The sequence below is a fragment of the Neopelma chrysocephalum genome, unplaced genomic scaffold, assembly GCF_003984885.1.
Source record: "Neopelma chrysocephalum unplaced genomic scaffold, ASM398488v2 Primary Assembly neopelma1_23, whole genome shotgun sequence".
Classification (NCBI taxonomy): domain Eukaryota; kingdom Metazoa; phylum Chordata; class Aves; order Passeriformes; family Pipridae; genus Neopelma; species Neopelma chrysocephalum.
The window spans coordinates 20,405,978-20,423,580 of NW_020897691.1; the positions used below are offsets into that span (position 1 = coordinate 20,405,978).

At 41.3% G+C, this 17,603-nt stretch overlaps 1 protein-coding gene across 7 annotated transcripts in view; it reads left to right on the top strand.

The window, feature by feature from the left end:
• HIVEP2 (human immunodeficiency virus type I enhancer binding protein 2) overlaps positions 1–17,603 on the top strand; it is a 138,976-nt gene that overhangs the window by 26,176 nt on the left and 95,197 nt on the right. For 4 of the 7 annotated variants that reach the window (XM_027689571.1, XM_027689523.1, XM_027689599.1 and 1 more), the window contains exon 1: positions 6,669–8,439. The gene's annotated coding sequence lies outside the window, so the exon portion shown is untranslated. Of the gene's footprint in view, positions 1–6,668; positions 8,440–17,603 lie in introns of those variants that run through there. The other 3 variants (XM_027689544.1, XM_027689533.1, XM_027689554.1) reach the window with 1 other exon arrangement.

Consider the following 17,603-nt stretch of genomic DNA (forward strand, 5'->3'; position numbering starts at 1 on the left):
AGGTCACAATGCCTAGGTCACATCCATGCTGCTCAGGCAGCCCTCCTGGCAGCAGGCTTATCTTGTGAGTAGGTAGTTTGAGTAGTCCAAAAACATGCAGAAGGCAAGTTATCAAGCAGTGTGCTCCAGTGCTCCAACTTGCTTTCTATCCCACTTTTATTTACCCATATGGGTGCACCTGTAATTGTGAACTTCAGCTTTTTACATGGTTTTGTGTCTCGGTACATCTGTTTTATCTGCAGATTCTGCACTCTCTTATGACTCAACATGGAAGGTTTGTCCCTTAATGCGAATGCTGACTGTCTCTCTCTTGTCTGAGCACAAGTTGGAATCAGAAGGAACTTCTAATAACTGAGTAATTTGAGACTGCTCCCTCTTTGTTGAATGTCTTTAGAGAAATTATTAAGGGAAGACAGACAGACAGAAGCGTGACGTTACACACAGTATGTGATTGCAGGGTTTTTTTTATGTAGGAAACAAGGTTACAAAAGCGATCTTGGGAGAAAGGCCGAATTAATTCCTTTGAGAATACTTTCTGGATAGGAAGCTATGTGAAAATGGTTAAATGTTGGAATTATGCAACGTGATTTTGTTATTACTATGATTATTACTTTCCATGTGGTAACATCTATAGGCTTCTATGAAGATGTAGGCTTCCTTGTCTTTACATCTTCAGACACACTGAATTTACAATTTAAGTATCTGAGAGATGAAGAGAGGAAAAAAATGTTATCACAGGGATCAAAGACAGAGACAGATTGTGAGATGCCCTCCATGGTCAGATATGAAATCTGTGGCAGCTAAGAACTCAGTCTGTTTCTCCAGTCCTATGAGTTGGTAGCACTCCCAGCACCATACATCACTTAGCATCACATAGGTCAGTCTTGCAATGCTATGTGTGCCTTTCGCTCCATGTTAAACCTCCAGCAAACCTTCTTCCACTGAAGCTTTTGACGTATTTAGTTTATTACATGTATCTTTGTGTTGCGATTCAGACCTAAATTTGTTTTAGTCTTAAGTTTAAAGGTTCCAGCTGACATAAAACACATTGATTTTGGGGAAGATTTATGGAATAATGTCAGATGCCACTATTTTAAAAAATGTTACTGCCTTGAAAAAGTGAATTTCTTGTTTCTTTGTTTAGTAATGTATTCAGAGCACTTGAAAGGAAGTTTTGGAATAAGGAGATTTCTACCCTGGAGGGGGGTAGTATCCTGTGCTTTCGTTAGGTCATATCAGGCCATTGTTTTGCTTTTCTTATCATAAAGATCTTGTGTCTTTAATAGTGCTCAGCTGTGGACTTGAGTTTCCTGGAAGAGAGTGAAATAATTAAGAAATAATACTACAAAATCATATGTTCTCTGTTTGTAGATATGTTTGTTTAGTTGAAGGTAGTTCTGATCTGTAGTTATGTATAGTAATAGGTGATATAAATACATGCCAGTAATAAGTGGCATTTTATATCCGTGGTTCCCATTACGGCTGAAAAGAACTAGGATTATTCTGTATGAAAAAACATTGACTGAGAGATTCAGGGTCACCTCTCAAATAGCCAGTAAAGCTGGGGTCTCTTGATCCCTGCTGGTTTTCACCCCTAAATGCCAGCTGAGGTTCTCAGCAGCTTTGTCTCTACTAGTGGATTACATGATGGCAGGGCATGGGAAAGGGCACGTTTAATTTATTGCTGTAGATGCAGCCGCTGGGGAGGACAGTTAGGTACACAGGGTGGTTTATCAGCAGAAGTCATTAAAGTAGGGTGATTAATGTGGTGCCAGAGAAGGGCATGCAGTGTGTTGTGCTTGCACTTAAAATCTGTGAACTACTACAGAAGGTCACACAGACTCAATACAGTCCTGGTGAGAGGAGTTGCAGGAGGAAGAAGGGCACTGTTAGCCAAAATTGAGAGCTTATGTTGCTGTGCAGTTTTGTCACGTGACGGAGGAACACCTTCTTAATGACTTGCTAATGGGATGGAGAGAACCTTTCTGTCTTTCCTAGTAAGTCTGGCTTGGTTCTGATGTGACAGAGCTGAGATATTAGTATGAGTGATGTGAACAATAGCTTTCCTGGTCACAGTCTGGGATGCATGTGGCTGCTTTGCAAATAAGCAGAATTTCTAGCACTAACAGTGAGATGCCTTTCCCAGGCACTAAATTTATAGCTATATAGAAAGAGGCATGAGAAGGCAAGGCTTGTTAAGTTTCGTATGCATGGGACTCTTGCTTTGAAATGTATTATTCCACTTCCTCCAAGTCTTCCTTGGGGAAACAATTTGGATTTACTATGCATTTTACCATTGATTTTCCAGTTGTCACTATCTGCTTCTAGATTTTGGTCATAGTTTATGTTTACTTTTATTCTCTGACATCGCCTCTCTGCTTGCAGGCTGTACTGTGATGTGTAGGTTGTATTCCATGTAGAGAAGGCAGCAGAAGTCTTGGTAGGTGTTGGTAGAAGAGCAGGGGTGCTGTGGGTGACCCCATAAAACACACGATAGATGTGCAGCAGTTGACAGATGTGGCAGCCTGCCTGATTACACAGAAACTGCCTCCTGCACAGACCTCGTTTTTCCAACCAAGGACCAACATGCTCTCTTATAAACAAAAGTAAATAAATTGCACCTAAGGTATTGTAGTCTTTTCAGGGGACAGCTCTGACTGAGAGAAAATGGAGAAAGAGGTCCTGGCAGACATTGTACTCTGAGGCTCTCTTCTTCACATAAGTGCTAACAGCAGAAGGAGATGAGGCTGCACAGCCATATGAATAAATGTGCAGAATCTGAAACTTGCACTTCTGGCTCGTCTATCACATACCATCCTTTTATAGTGTGAGATGAAATGTCCAGCTCCAAGTTTCAGCTGCCCTCAGCAGATGTCATTACCTTCTGTCTCCGCGCACGGCCTTAATCTCACCCTGAAAAATAAGATTTTACCTTCCACTTACCCTTCTGGAGACAGCTTGTCAGAGCAACATGGTACCGCAAACTTATCCTGCTTAATGTCTGCTAATTAAATTCATTTTTGAATATAGTACTAAGCCAATTTAATTCTGTCTTTCAGAGCCTGCAGAGACAGTTGTGACTCTCAGATGGGTTTCTGTCTCTGATTAGTGGTCAAATCTCTTTGTGCTTTTCTGGGCTGACTCGCTGTCTGTCTTTTTCTGTGTGTCTCTCACCTGTACTTGGGATGCTAGGGAATGGGGTGTTTTTTCCTGTGCTTTTATGTCCCCAGCATCTACTGTCCCATTTGACAACATTCTCTGTTTAATGATTTGTTTCATTACTGCCGCTGGAATAGAAATGGAAATTACTGTGAAATTCTCCTGGTGTTAGATCTTGATTTCAGAGATTGTTTTTCAAAAGCATTGATCTTTGGAGGGAATGGGTATTGAAGTGACCTTCTAACTCTGAGCTCATATACCCGCCTCTGGATGATCATCCACATCACAGTCCAAGTCACAGTCCAAGTGCAACAGCCTCCAGTAATGTTTACTGCCTGTCACTCTCAATATATTTTGTGATAACAAACAGTCATGAAAATAAGGGGCAAAATTAAAAAAAAAAAAGAGATTAGTCAAAAAAAGAGTAAGGTCAAAGCAAGTTATAGAGTGAAAAAGAACAATATACTTGATTAATTAAGTAGTGTTGGTAGAATCTATCATACCAGGGACAATCTAACAGCATTTTTTAATTTTAAATGCTCTCTGTTCAGGTGGTCAAAGAAAGTAAAAATAAAAACAGTTCATCTGGAGATTTTCATGTTTCATTTTCTTTGCAGCTCTGGCATGTCCCTCACTCCCTTTGTGCAACTTTGTGCCAGGCAGTGCCTTCAATTTCCTGTTTCTAAATTCCCCAATGCTAGTGGATGGCAGATTATTGTGCATCACCGTGGAACCTCCTGCTGCAGTTTACCCCCTGTTTGCAGCTGCATTTTTCTTCTCACATTCTCTTCCTGCGTGCCCTCCCACTTGTTGATGTGACTTATTTGTGTTTGGACCTTACAAATGCGGAACTGTTGTTATCAGCAATGTAATTCCCAGTTACTGAGAAACTGTTGCTTATATTCCTTCCAGAGTATATCTGGAGTGTATGGGGAGACATGGTTTGAGAAGAAACTTGCATCAGCATTGTGCACCATGCTTGTTCTGCACAGAGAGAAGGGCTTCAGTCTGCACGGGTGTCAGTCTGATATATTTTACAGGCAGTTAATTCCTCCATCCATTTTTTGTATTGCATAGTAAAATATGCAAGTGCATTGTGTCTGTAATGTAGCTTCTGATGCCAGAGAGAACTAAATACCAGCTGTCTCACCTTTACTGAAATAATGCTGAAGTTGTAAAATAGAAAAACAGGTGCCAGGAAAGTAATACTTGGGGCTTAAATTTATTGATGGCTATTAACAGGTATATTTTTCTGAAATGAGAAGCTAGAGTTTTTCATAAAATTCATAATCAAATATATTCTATTGTATGTATCTGGGGAGTTTTTGAGGCTTAATACCTCCTTACCTGATTTTAGTAAACGACTCAATGCTTGTATATAATCAATCCAAGCATTTGGTTTAGCTACTTGTCCATTTCATAAATCCTTGTTCATTTTTCAAATAAGCAAATAGTATATATTGAAGGTGGAGAAAGAATGGCTAAAACTCCAAGAAGTCCTAGAGCACAGCAGTGCTTTTATAGGTACTTTCTAAATACCTGTGTTTGTTAGGCCTCTGTAGCTCTGTTGGTGTGACTATGCTGTGTGCATTGATATGAATACAAAAGATTGCATATTTGCTTCTTCAGTGCTGTACTTTTTTGTAAGAAAGGAGTTCTTTAGGGTGAGAGAGTTAGGGTTAACTTATCTGTAGTTTAGTATGTATAAATGCAGTTTTAGGATTGTCTTAAGACCTGTAGACTCAATTTTAAGAAGTGATGGCACACATATGTGGAATTATTGGGACCAAAAATTTCATTTCAGCTTCCATTAATTTTTCTTACTATGCCTAATACTGTATTTCCTTAAAACATTGCTTTTGAAAATGAAGGTCTTAATTGATAGCGCTGGAGATTACCACTGTCTAGCTATAGAAAATGAATGGTTTGGACAGGAACTGTGTGTATTTTCTTACCATTCTCTCTTTCTGTAGAGACTATATTGATTTGTATGTTTAGTTCCCAGTCTTTCTCCCACTAGGATTTTAAGTGCTGGGTCCCCAATGTATTCCCGTTAACACTATTTCCATAATTTCCAGAACCACATCCTTAAATATAATTTTCATTTTCAGATTTCACAACAGCTTCCATGCTTCTGTTTCACTTAGAATGACTTTCCCTTTGCCTTAAACAGGTGCTCCTAGGACTTGTGATTTTTAAGTGTATTTTTGGGACTTTAGTGTTTGTTTCTCACCAAAGATAAGGCACTAGGAAGTCTCTGCCAGAAAGATCTTGAAATTTGTCAGGGTCGTGAGTAATTACATCAGCTCTTATCAGTTGCTCTTTAGTGCCTCCTGCTCCATCAGAAGTGGTTTGTTTTGAGCAGTTTTGGCTTTCTTCTATATGGTCTCTGAGGTCTCGCCATCTCAACTGTGAGCAGAGGGGCAGTAAAGCTCTGAAATGGGACATGACTTGTGACCTTGAAAATCTAGACCATGGCTTTGACCTGGCCAAGGAAGAGGATAAACACTCAGTGAAGCAATCTGAGCAAAATGGAATCAGATAGAGAATTACAAACTAATTTCCTACAGGACACTGAACAGCAAGAAGCCAATGGTAGCTGGTGACAGCTACCAACATGAATTAGGTTTGAACTGATTCACTAGAGATGAAAGACTGTGTTTCACTTGGTTCCATGTGTTGCTGTATATTTCTGTTCATTATGTGGCTCCTTGGTGGTCATTCTTTTCAGTTCATGGGGTGATTTAGGACTTTAAAATAAAAGTATTCATGACAGTATTTGTTTTCCAACAGTACTGTTAACAGGCAGCAAGAAAAAAGGAAGGAAAAATGTTTAAATAAATTATTCACTGAAAAGTTCTGGTAGTTTGCAAGGTAAATGATTAGGTGCAGTCATTAGCAGTAGATTAATTAAATAATTCCAAATAAATCTACAAGAGAAAAAGAATGTGTTGCCCGTTTTACTGGATTTTTCTGTTGAAGACAGTTGGCCACATTTATCCTTCTGTGGAGAGGATGCTACAAATTATTTCCCTGGGAAGGAAGTTTCTTTCTAAGCCTTCAATGGGTTGAAAACAAATTGCTTTTGTAGGTAAAACAGAGTTGTTAGGAAACAGAATTTACGCAGTTCAATAGAACAGATCTATCTGACACGGTCCCCAGCCCATCCTGTGGTGCAGCGCTGCCATCCTTCCTTTGCTCCATCTTCCCTATGTCAACCAACACTGGATTCACATACGTCAGACCTCCATGAGTTTCCCGGTGACCATCTGTTACTTGAGCAGTCAGAGGTGGCTGTCAGTGAAAGAGAAGGAGCTCCTGCTGCGGTTACAGGATGAAGGCGAGTGAATGAATGAGACAGTGCCTCATCCTCAGCCAGCCTATTCCGACAGGGAGGGACCGGGCTCTTCCCAATGAAGGGGAGTGCAGATGAAATCCTGGCAATGGAGTATGGCAGAGCCCTGTGCCTTGTGCCAACCAGAGCTGCCTCTGGGCACTGCTAGCAGTCACTGCTCCACTGTTTTCCTCACTACTGCTAGGTCCCATGCTTTTGCTCAGCAACTCACCTCAGTGTCTGGCATTTAAGTATGGGTATCCGGAAACATATGTGTGCTACTCTATTCTGATTGTGTTTGTCTACTTGTATTTATACTGTTTCAGAGCAGGCAAACATTAGATATTACATTTTACCATCATACCTATGGGCAGTGCACCCTTCACTGATAATTTTTTGTTGTTGTTTTGAACCATAGAGTATGTTCTTTGTCACTTAGTCTTACATGGTTTTGTTATTGAAGATGAAATACAAAGTATAGGAGACACTGACTTGCTTAGGTGGCAGCAAACGAAGATGTACATGGTGCTAGTGAATGGCAGGGTGTTGTGGCTGGTCAGTGAAGCATAATAAAGGCAAGAGCCAAGCCTCTTTGGAGGTACAAAGAGTCAAAGAAGCAGTACAGTAATCTAAAAAAAATTTAAACTGTGGCTAAAATCTGAAACCATAATTTGTTATTTACTAGACTTTCCTCTTGAAAACCCCATCGTAGGATGAGGTGCAGCTTGTAGAGCAGCAGGAAGATCAGCTTCTATTTGGGGAGGCTTGACTGAAAAAGATAAGGCCCCAGCTTTATCTCTTACATGACTTCTTATCTCTGTGGGTGTCTCTGTACCTGCATGTGTCGGTATATTTCTGAGTATTCTGTAAGTCGTATTACTCACATTTTCAAAATCAAGAGAACCCAATTAATCTGACTTTTGTATCAATAGCTGTGTTTTATAACTTCATCTACATCCTCATGCTTCGCAGCATGAGTCAATACAATTAACAAGTAAGAGTTTCTTAATTCTTATTTCAAACACTTATTTATGGGGATACACAGTCCAAACAAGTTTTCTCTATGTAATGCTGTAGAGTTTTAGGTTGCCTGAACCTACATTTATTTCAATCAGTTGTGATTTTGCCTATAGTTTTACTAAGAAGAAACTTTTTCAGCTCTTAAACTGGAAGGTTCGTTCGTTTGCTGCAGTGTGTCTTGTCATTGGAGACAATGCCGCTAGTACAAACTCATTTTCCATATCTATATTGGTTACCTACCAAAATATTTTAAAACAAACTCACCCAGAAAGTGATTTGAAATGATCAAATGATTATAATTAAGGTAATTGTAGTCACTGCTTTCTTAAAGACCCTTTGATTTCAAGGGAATAGTTCACAAGAGAGCTCCAGTGTTGCTCCTTCTTCCAAACCAGTGATTTTCAATGTTAAGGGGGGGAAAAAAAAAGGAAAAAAAGAAAAAGGAAAGGTAAAGCCAAACTGGCAATGCACTGGTGAAAGAATTACATGCTTTCCAAGGACTTGACAAATGGGAAATCTGAAATTCTGTATCTGTCAACCAGACAGTAACAGCTTCTGCTTTATCATTGAAAACTAGTTTTCACTGCTTTGATAGCACGCCTGAAATCTGGTCTGGAGCAGTGGGCCAAAGTAGTTTGGTTACAGCAGGGCACTTTTGCTTGCCAATGTGAATGGCAAAATGTCTTCTGTGAGCCTGGAAAGAGCACAGACCCTGTTAACACACAGGAGGAATATCTGAAAATGCCCAAATGTATTTGCAGAGCTTGATGTAAACCCCTGAATATGATAAACTTACTATCTGGATTTGTTATCTTTTCAGGTGGGACCCTCTTCTGACATGTGATCTACAGTGAGCTACTCTGAATTGTACGATGACAATGTTATCACTGCCACATCTCTGGGAACCAGTTGTTCATAAGTATACGGTATGTGAACGTCTGCATCTTACATTAACCATTGCTTCTTGGAACAACACAGAAACAATAACGTGTAGGTGCTAAAAGTCACTGAAGTAAATGTTAAGCCACATGTACAATCAGTTACACTAAGCTGTTCCAGCAGATGTTTATCTGTTAGGCCTGGTCTGTACGCAGAAGAGTGAACTGTTTCAACATGTATTTGTTTACAGATATTGGTAGAAACATTCTACCGATGTTTCCTTTGGATGAAGTTATACTGGTACAGTGATGATATGTAGATATAGAGAAGCTTATTCTCTCCCTCAAGCAGAAGGGGGTGGTAGCAATAGCATGAATGGATCTGTACTTTAACTGTTTTGCTGCGCTTACAGCAGTACTATTTTTGCGTTTAGGAGGGGTCTTTAATTGCTTTCCTCCTTCATTCCATTTTCAGTTTATGGTCAGTCTAAATTAGATTAATTTCACACACCAGTGAATCCCTAAAGAAGTGTAAATTAACTCAATTTTACCAAACTCAGCCAGATGATGGCAATTATTCCCTTGATGTTTATCTTTACATCACCCACCATATTTGACCAAGATTTCAATAGGAATTAAATCCATATATTGAGCCTTTTTTCCTCACCCTGTGTAGGGAAATAGAGACTGAGATCCACATCTGGTTAAGTGAGGCTGTTCGGTTTATGGCCTACAAGGCCAAAAATCTAAAGTCACTGATAGCTGGCATGTTTTTCTTTTTTACTGTTCTGGCTTGAAATTGTTGACACACACTCAGGTCCTTTAAAACCATGGGAAAATGTTATTATGAGAGTGAGTACATCATTGTTTTATGTTGTAAAGCAGTTCATAGCACACCACATAGCCATTAGCATGGAGCATCTTCATCTGATTTATGGCCCCAGTGCAACTTCCACTGAAGCTGGTGGAAAAAAGTTTTTCCATGCTGATGGGAGTTGGATTGCACTCCACGTAACACCTGAGACTACCGTTAAAGTAATGTTCTCTGCATGGATTTCTTTTTACTGATTAGCCATTTCTTAGAGATTAAGTATTAAAGATACAAGCGTAAAACAGAATTACAAGGAAACGGATAGACAAAATAACCAGAAGAGGGCTCAATTATTGAAATACTTGTCTAGCTTCCAAAGTTAAAAAGTGATGAGGGGACACGACTGTTTGCTCCAAAAGTATATATCTGGGTTTAACACATTGTATTTTTAGATGCAATTTTGAAGACAATGTTTGTCAGAAATATGGATGATCTGCTCCGACAGCAGTGATGTGAGAGAGGGAAAACAAGATAAAAGTCTTACAGGGAGCAGGAGAAGAAAGATCATGCTTCACTGATCAATGTAGTGTGCTTTGGGAGAGCAGTTCACAACTTGGGTAACCTGTGTGCTGGATGGTAAAGGTTTCCAAATCTGGCTGGACAGTTTGAAGAGAAGCTCCCAGAGGCGACATTGAAGTGAGAGAGCTTTGCATGTGCTTATGCTAACAGGGGTTCTAGCATGCCTTTGTATCCACCCTCAGTAGTCTGTGCTGGCCAAATATCATTAACGTGACCCTTTGCAGACCTTTTATATTTGTTCAGATGTCTCCTCTGTCATCCATATCTAAGCACCTTTTCAGGAGGGATTAAGAATCTCTCTTGCTCATATTTCTTCTGAGTTGATTAATTTTTAAAGATTCAGAATTATTTTTTGGTATGTGTTTTTGTAAAGAAGTTGTTTTGGGGTGTGTGTGAGCATTGGTAAAGGAAAACTGGTTTGAAGAGGTTGAGTTTCCTGTCCTGCAGGGGCAGAGGTCTGGAAGGGACCCAGCGGACTAGCTGGTCTGCTTTTCTGCCATCACAGGTATGAAAAACATGAATACATCTTGGTTGACATTTTCATTTTTCTGGTGGAATGCGGCTTTTTGCCTGTGGAGGGGACCTCTCAGAGAGCTGAGGGCAGGTGGTGGGGAGAGGTGGCTGTCAGAGTGGTGACCGCTTGCAGATCTCCATGTTCCCTAGGCACAAAGAACAAGCAGCTATCTCGCAGCTGTGCTCTTAATAAGCTGTAGGGCAAGGGATGCTGTGTCTCGCACCTTGTGAAGTTTCTGATACACGGTAATAACCTTCAAGGATTTGCCATCTACCCAAATCAAAATGAAATTTCCTTTGACCAGTGAACACAGCAGTCAGAAGGAAGTGAAGGTTTTCATGTTTGTGTTTCTTTTTGGGTGTTATTTTGGTTTTCCTCTTTTGCCATTTCTCATATAGCATTGCAAACATTTCAGGAAACTAATCTGCAGGAGCACAGCTCATAAAAGATCGACCTGCCAGAGGACAGGGCTCTGCTTATTACAGAAAAGCTTCTGAGACAGTGACAGCTGAAAAGATTACACACTTCCAGAGGAAATTAAATTTGATGTAATATAGTGAAAGAATGACAAAATGGAAAGGGTATGTATAACCTATTTGTGATTATTAAGCGGTAGAGAAATGAAAACTTGAGATCCAATAAAGTGCATGTAATTTAGATATGGATACAAAATTCCCAATAGGCTTTTGAAGATTTGGCCCTCCGCCTTGCTTTGCCTTCTCTCAGTGTATTATTTCAATGTGGAACATTATTAATGTCTTAGAATCATAGAATGGCTTGGGTTAGAAGGGACCTTTAGAGACTATCTAGTTCCAACCTCCCTGCCATGGGCAGGGACACTTTCCACTCAACCAGGTTGCTCAGAGCACCATCCAACCTGGCCTTGAACGTTTCCAGTGATGGGACATCCACAGCTGCTCTCGGCAACCTGTTCCAGTGTTCTGTAAAATTATGTTAACTTCTGGGCACATTAGATTATAAGGCATTTAAATCAAGTTTCAGAGCAGTCCTATGGTATCCAATTAGATTTCATTCTTCAGCAGAAGGTGCATATGTGACACCAGACTGGGAATGAGAGGCAGCTTTGCTCTGTCGTTTTCCCATGTTGACGTGCAGTGCTGACAGAGGGAGAAGCTTTTCTTCCCTCTCTGCCGATGTCCCTTGCTGAGGCACAGTCTGGTGCTCCATGGTGTGTGAATGTCCTAGCCCTGTCCCAGTTGCCGACTGGAGGCTGGTGTTGCAGGTGTGGTAGGGACCCACTGGGGACTGTTCAGGTGACATTCTTGGTTGGTACCAAGGTCTTTGCTGTTCACCCAAGGCACAGGGCAGGTGATGTGTCTCCTCTTCCTCTCTCACCTGGCCAGGTGCTTCACAGCAAAACAAAGGTATTCTTTCAAAGGAGACGGTAAAAACTTGCAAAACTTTAATAATTTTTTCTATAAGATCTAGTTACCTGCAGTTGGAAAGAATAAGCAGGACCCTGGCAGATTTAACTTTATTAACCATCATAAATCCTTTCCTTTTTGACTCTAATCAGTCCCTGGAGTCCTTTTAATGCCCTTGACATTGCACTGGCCTTTCATCACAGCACAATATACATTTTCCTGTAACTAGAAAACTGATGGTGAGAGCCTTTCATAAACCTGAGGTACTGGACGCAGCAATGGGGACGTGTGACTGTCAGACGCTTGCTGACAATGAAAGGAGAAGAGGGAACTTATGTTGCCAGCACAGCTCTTCCCTCAGCGGAGGGCAGGAGAGGGAATCTGAAAGCACAGGCACTCACACAGTCTCGTGTGCACCCGTCAATTCCTGGGAACAGGGGACCAGCCACTTTGCTCTGTCCCAGACAGACAGACAGAGAGACAGCAGTGCTTTTGTGTCTTGTGCTGGCAAGTATGGGGGTGCCAGAGGCCAACCCCGTCTCAGAAAGCCCCTCTATGAGCAGCCCCTGGCCTACATCCCCAGGGCAGTGAGTGGCTGGAGCTTGCCAGTGGCCCGCATGCTGGCCCAGCCACCAGGAACTGGGGGCCAGGAGTGGCACAGGACGGAGGCACTGGGTGAATGGGTCTTTTCTGTGCTGGGGGACAACGCTAAAAGGAAGGAGTGTTACCAGGTGGTCGAGGGGCAGGCACTAAAGCAACAAATGCTGCCTTCATAAAATCACTACCTGGGTTATTGCCTCTCTGTCCAGCCTGCACACAAAATCCTCCAGAAACCAAAAGGGGAATTCCCTGGTTGGTAGTCTGTCTGTCTCTCTGCTGTCCAGGAATTCATGGGAAGGAGAAGGCATCCCAAGAATCTGCCCCAGTGTGCAGGGACAGTAAATTCCCTCTTGTTTTTTCATATATACAAGTCAGCAAGTTTCTTCAGCAAATGCTTTAATTTTAAGCTTAATACTATGCAAATATTTAACTTGGGACAAAAGTTGGCTTCAGACCATGGACTAGCTTCCAGCTGTTTCTGCAGGTACAGATCCAGTGTTTATGTACATGGATGGCTATTTGTTAATTTATTTATTTATTTATTTGCTATGGTAATCTTTTTATAATGAACTTGGATTTTGTGTACCCAGTTTTTGTTTTGAACATAAAAATCTATGTATTTGCAATTCGTGTACAGGCATTTTCAGAAGCTTTGGCAAAAGGCTCAGATCTGCTGAAGATAATCACTGCAGGCTGGATCTGTAGGATGACACAGAATTGTACTGACTATTTTTTTCTCTAACTGAAGTGCCCAAAGCTGTGCTCAGCACTGATAGCCCACCAGCCTAGGCTATGAAAAAAAGGTGTTGAAAGATTTCGTGCCTGCTGCAGGAGCTTTAGACTGTAATTTGTCCAGTCAAATGAGTAGAAAAGAATATTCAGAAGGAGTGTCAAGAGCTTTAGCAATAAATATGTTAACGAGGTTTCAAAAAATCTGCTTAAGTGCTATCTTGAAATATAATACTTTTCTGTATCCACATATATTTCATATCCATATGCTTTCTGCAGCCCTCGTCTCAGCTGCTGCATGCCTGCAAACAGCCTCTTATTAAAAAGAGGAAGACCATAGTCTTGTGGACCTTCTATAATGTGCTCAGCATGTGAGCTATTGACTTCATGAAAACAAGAACAGCTGTGTCAAATGTGTTTCCTTTGCCTGTGGTAAGATAGAAAACGCAAACTCTGTGTGAAGACGAGCAGGCAAGAAAGACACTGAATGCCTTAAATACTAAGGGAGTTAATGCTATGCAGTGATTTTGCTTCTGTTATAGAAGTGTAAGAACAGTATGCTTCCTGGCGTACATCACCATCCATACTGCAAAGGTTTCAGTTCCATGGCAACACGAAGAGCCTGACTGTGCTGAAGGTGTATGTATTAATGCATTCAGAGTGAGGGGTTGGGAGCGAACTGGGGGAAAATAAAACATGCCAAAATATTTCCCGTTTATTTATTTATATATAAATAAAGCCTTTGTTCTTAGAAAATCAAACTGACATGAATACACTTGCCTCTCTTCCCCCCCCCAGTGCTCTCTGATTCTTTTTTACATAAGGTTTTCTCAGGCAAAAAGCAAATGAAGAGGCTGTTTTGTTGAGGTTTTTTTATGACTGTAAGTGCAGCAGCACTTGAATGTTGCAAGAAAATGCTATTAATTCCTGAGACAGCTGTATGTCCCCAGAGAGAAAGACTTGGAATGGGGGGGGGGCATATTGTTTCCAAGATGTACTGCTTTACAGAGCAAAGTGATGCAGTGGTTGGTTGGTTTCTTTTTGGTTCTTTGGTATTTTTTTATTATTATTATTATTTTCCTTGATCTTTTTGATCTTTCTGCCTTTCTCTACATCTACATCCAGTTTCCTCACCTCCTCTGGCTGAGGAGCAGGAAACAAGACTTTTAGCTCTGTTTCCTGACATCTAAAGAAATATAAAAGTACAAGGAAACAGTGTATTTTGTTTTGCCAGCCAACTTGGATTCACAGACCTGCACTAGAAAGGCACCTGCTCCCAGTCAAGGTCAGGAGTCACCCTCCAGAACAACTGGGAAATCGGCCAGGGAGTAACTGAGAGCTGGTCATTATATGAATTTTGTTTGATCTGCTCAGTTGACTGCGGGAATGTAGGATGGGGGATTGTGACAAATGTATTTTTCTCAGGGTGAAGAACTACCTCAGGCTGATCCCGCCAGCTGTACTGATGGGGGGATGAATTGCAGATATGGAAGGTTAAAAGTCAGACTGGACAGCAGGGGAACCTCCAGATGTTGGTATTAGCAGCGCTAATCTGGCATGGTAAAGCTGACAGAAATGGCAAGTTGAACTGGATTTACAGCTGCTTTGCATTACTAGAATAGTCAAAGCAGCCAGAAAAGATCAGTGGATCTAGTCTACAGATTTCAGCAAGGTTTCTCTGTCTTAACTAGGGGAAGAATATAGCTGTGCAGTTGGAGGTTGCTGTGCAAGAGGAGAGGAGGAATAAAATTCATGTCTCTCTTAATCTGTATTCTTTACTTCCTTTCTTTGTTTTTTTGGGTGTGTTTTTTTTTGCTTGTTTGCTTTTGGGTGGGAGAGGTTGTTTGTTTGTTTGTTTTAAATTGCAACAGGAATATATTTTTTCTTAAAAAAAGGCTTGGTTCCGCTGCAGTGGGAACCCTGTTTTTGAGATTCTACTTGGAGGAAATTTATCCCTTTTAAGGAGACCAGTGCAATGTGGGTAAATCTTTTCTAAGGGAATAAATAGCATTGAAATGATGAAATGACGCTGTCTTGGCATCCCACAAAGGGGGGGGGGGATTTCACCCTCAAGGCAACAGAGCTGCAAAGTAAGAAAGTGTCATTTTTAAAGCATCTTTTTCTTAGGGAGAGCAGCACTGGTAAGCTTAGGTCTCTTGTTAATGCTGCACTTGACACTCTCGCAATCTTTTTTTTTTGTTGTGGCTTCTGATTTCTGCACAGCTCCCCAAAACAAGAAAGCAGATGTAGCTCATTTAATACTAGCATATGCTACCCAAACTATGTGGTACCTTCATTTTCCTGACTTTTGACAAAGGAACTGTGCATGCAACCCTGAATGAAGAGAAGGAATCACTCCAGCCAACAACATAGTAAGGGAGGTGAAAGATTTCCATGTAGGTGTCCCAACCTGATATAACCTTCCTAACAGGCCAGCTGCTATTTGTAAGCACCTTCCCAGGGGAGCACCTCATTCAGCTTGGCAGGAAGGATGAAGAGAAAGCACCAAGAGGAACATCAAAGAAAGAAGAAAAGGAGGAGAGAAATCAAGGTTGGGAAGAGTGAGGAAAAGAGCAAAGGCAGAAGGGCGATCAGAGAAACAACAGGGGCTGGGAAGAGCACAACACAGAAAAGAGATGTTGGTTTGGTGCCTATGAGGGAAAAGTTGTTTTTCAGATGTAATGTAGACAAAACCAAGCCAAACCAAAAAAAAATAGAGCAAGAAGATTAAAATACATGAAGTAGAAGAAGACATAAGGGGAGGAGAATTCAGATTGACATGAAGAAGAAAAAATACATAAAATATATGGATGAATTTCATACCCTGGTCCAGCCAATTTTAAATAGTAGCTGCTAAGTTTATAGCATCAAGACCTTCTTTGATGTGGAGGTTTTGGAGGCTGATGAGGAGCACTAGGGCCACACTGGGAGGCTTCTGCAGGCACCAGAATTGGGTGGAATGGGTGTTGGAGGCAGATCTCTTCTGTGCACCATGGCTGGAAGTCTAAAGCCAGTATGAATATCCTCAAGGACAACTGCCCATTCTACATTTGAAGACTGACAGTTATAAAAATACGACCACTTCTCTCTGAAGGTATCTGAGGAAGGGCTATTGCCATGCAGGCAGAGATAAGGACTCCCTCTAGATCCCTCTTCCAGTTGTTCAGGCTATCTAGGCTACCAGAAATAAAGAGCTGAATGGAAATTTTAGTTCTGGCTGTGAAAAGAAGCTTTTGAATGAACTCTACATCAAATAATGAATGTCTTCTTTCCTCCTCCTCTCCACCTACCTTGTTCCTAAACATTAACATTTCATGTCACTTGAGCTAAGTTCGGTGTCAGACTCACAGGATCCTGCTGAAAAATACACCCCTCTTTTGTGGCAAACCAGAGAAGATGAGAGGCCTGTGGTGTTTTTCCTTCTCAATCTCTGCTCCGCTGGGAAAAGCAGCTAAGGCTGTGTGAAGCTGTCTTCTTCCCACTCTCCTAAACTTCACTCCTAAAAGTGCTGCTCCCTCAACGGCTTTGCTGCTTCTCTGAAGGAGGCATGGCTTGGCCCACTTAGTGCCATCACTTCCCAGGAGACGTTTTCTCAGATTGTGGTGACTTTCATCATGATAGGAGGCTGAAGAAGATTGCTGTGGAACAAGTCATGGGCATTTCTACCTGTGCCATTTGAAAATGGTTACTTAAGCATGAAAGAGAAGAAAAAGGTCAGAAATTAAGAGATTTAAACCCTGTCTCCAAACCTCCAAATCATTTCTGCCATTTCTGCTTCCTCTTTTCTAAACACTTGGGCTGTATTTGCGTTATATTTTTAAACTTTTCTCCAGAACCAGCAACGTGAGAAACATCCTTTCTCTGAAACAGGTTGTTTTGTGGGCAGTGATACCACATGTGTTTTCCATGGCCCTTTTTCCCCTAGGACTTCTCAGCCACATCATGTATCTTCCTGCCAGCAGGCAGGAGGCTTGAGGCTGCCCATCTGGGCTGAGGCTCGCACCCTGGCTCACCACCACGGTGGCTGTGCAACACCCAAGGGCTGAGCTTGGAGCATCAGTCTGGATTTCCTCCTCAGACCCAGCTACCAACTTTCTCCAGACTTTTTAGAATGTCATAACTGAAATGCAGTGAGGAGGTAACGAATATATGCAGAGGTGGAGAAATGTGCATTCAAAACAGTGGATTTGTTGTACAAGAAGGGGAATGGTTTTCTGGGCACTTTTGTCTGAGATTCTCTGTGGTATGTGGTAGTATTTCATGGTAAAAGCATAGGGACATGAGCTTATCTGGAGACTAATAATTTTTCCTACTATAGAGAAAGCAAGTGGTGAAGAGGCACAAGAAGGAAATGTTGGTGAAAACAGACCTTTTGACAATGACCACAGTCTTGCCACTTTTGGTGGAGTGAGTAGGGACGTTCCTGTATCTCACTGTAGTTATGCAGAGATGTGTTGGAACTTGCTTATTTTGATCAGTGCTGAAAAGCAGAAGCTAAAATTTGCATGTGGCTTTGGGGTGCTGTAATACACCTGAAATCAAAGCCAGCTTGATGTAGAAATTATGAGAGCTGATGTTTGTGTAACCCCAAATC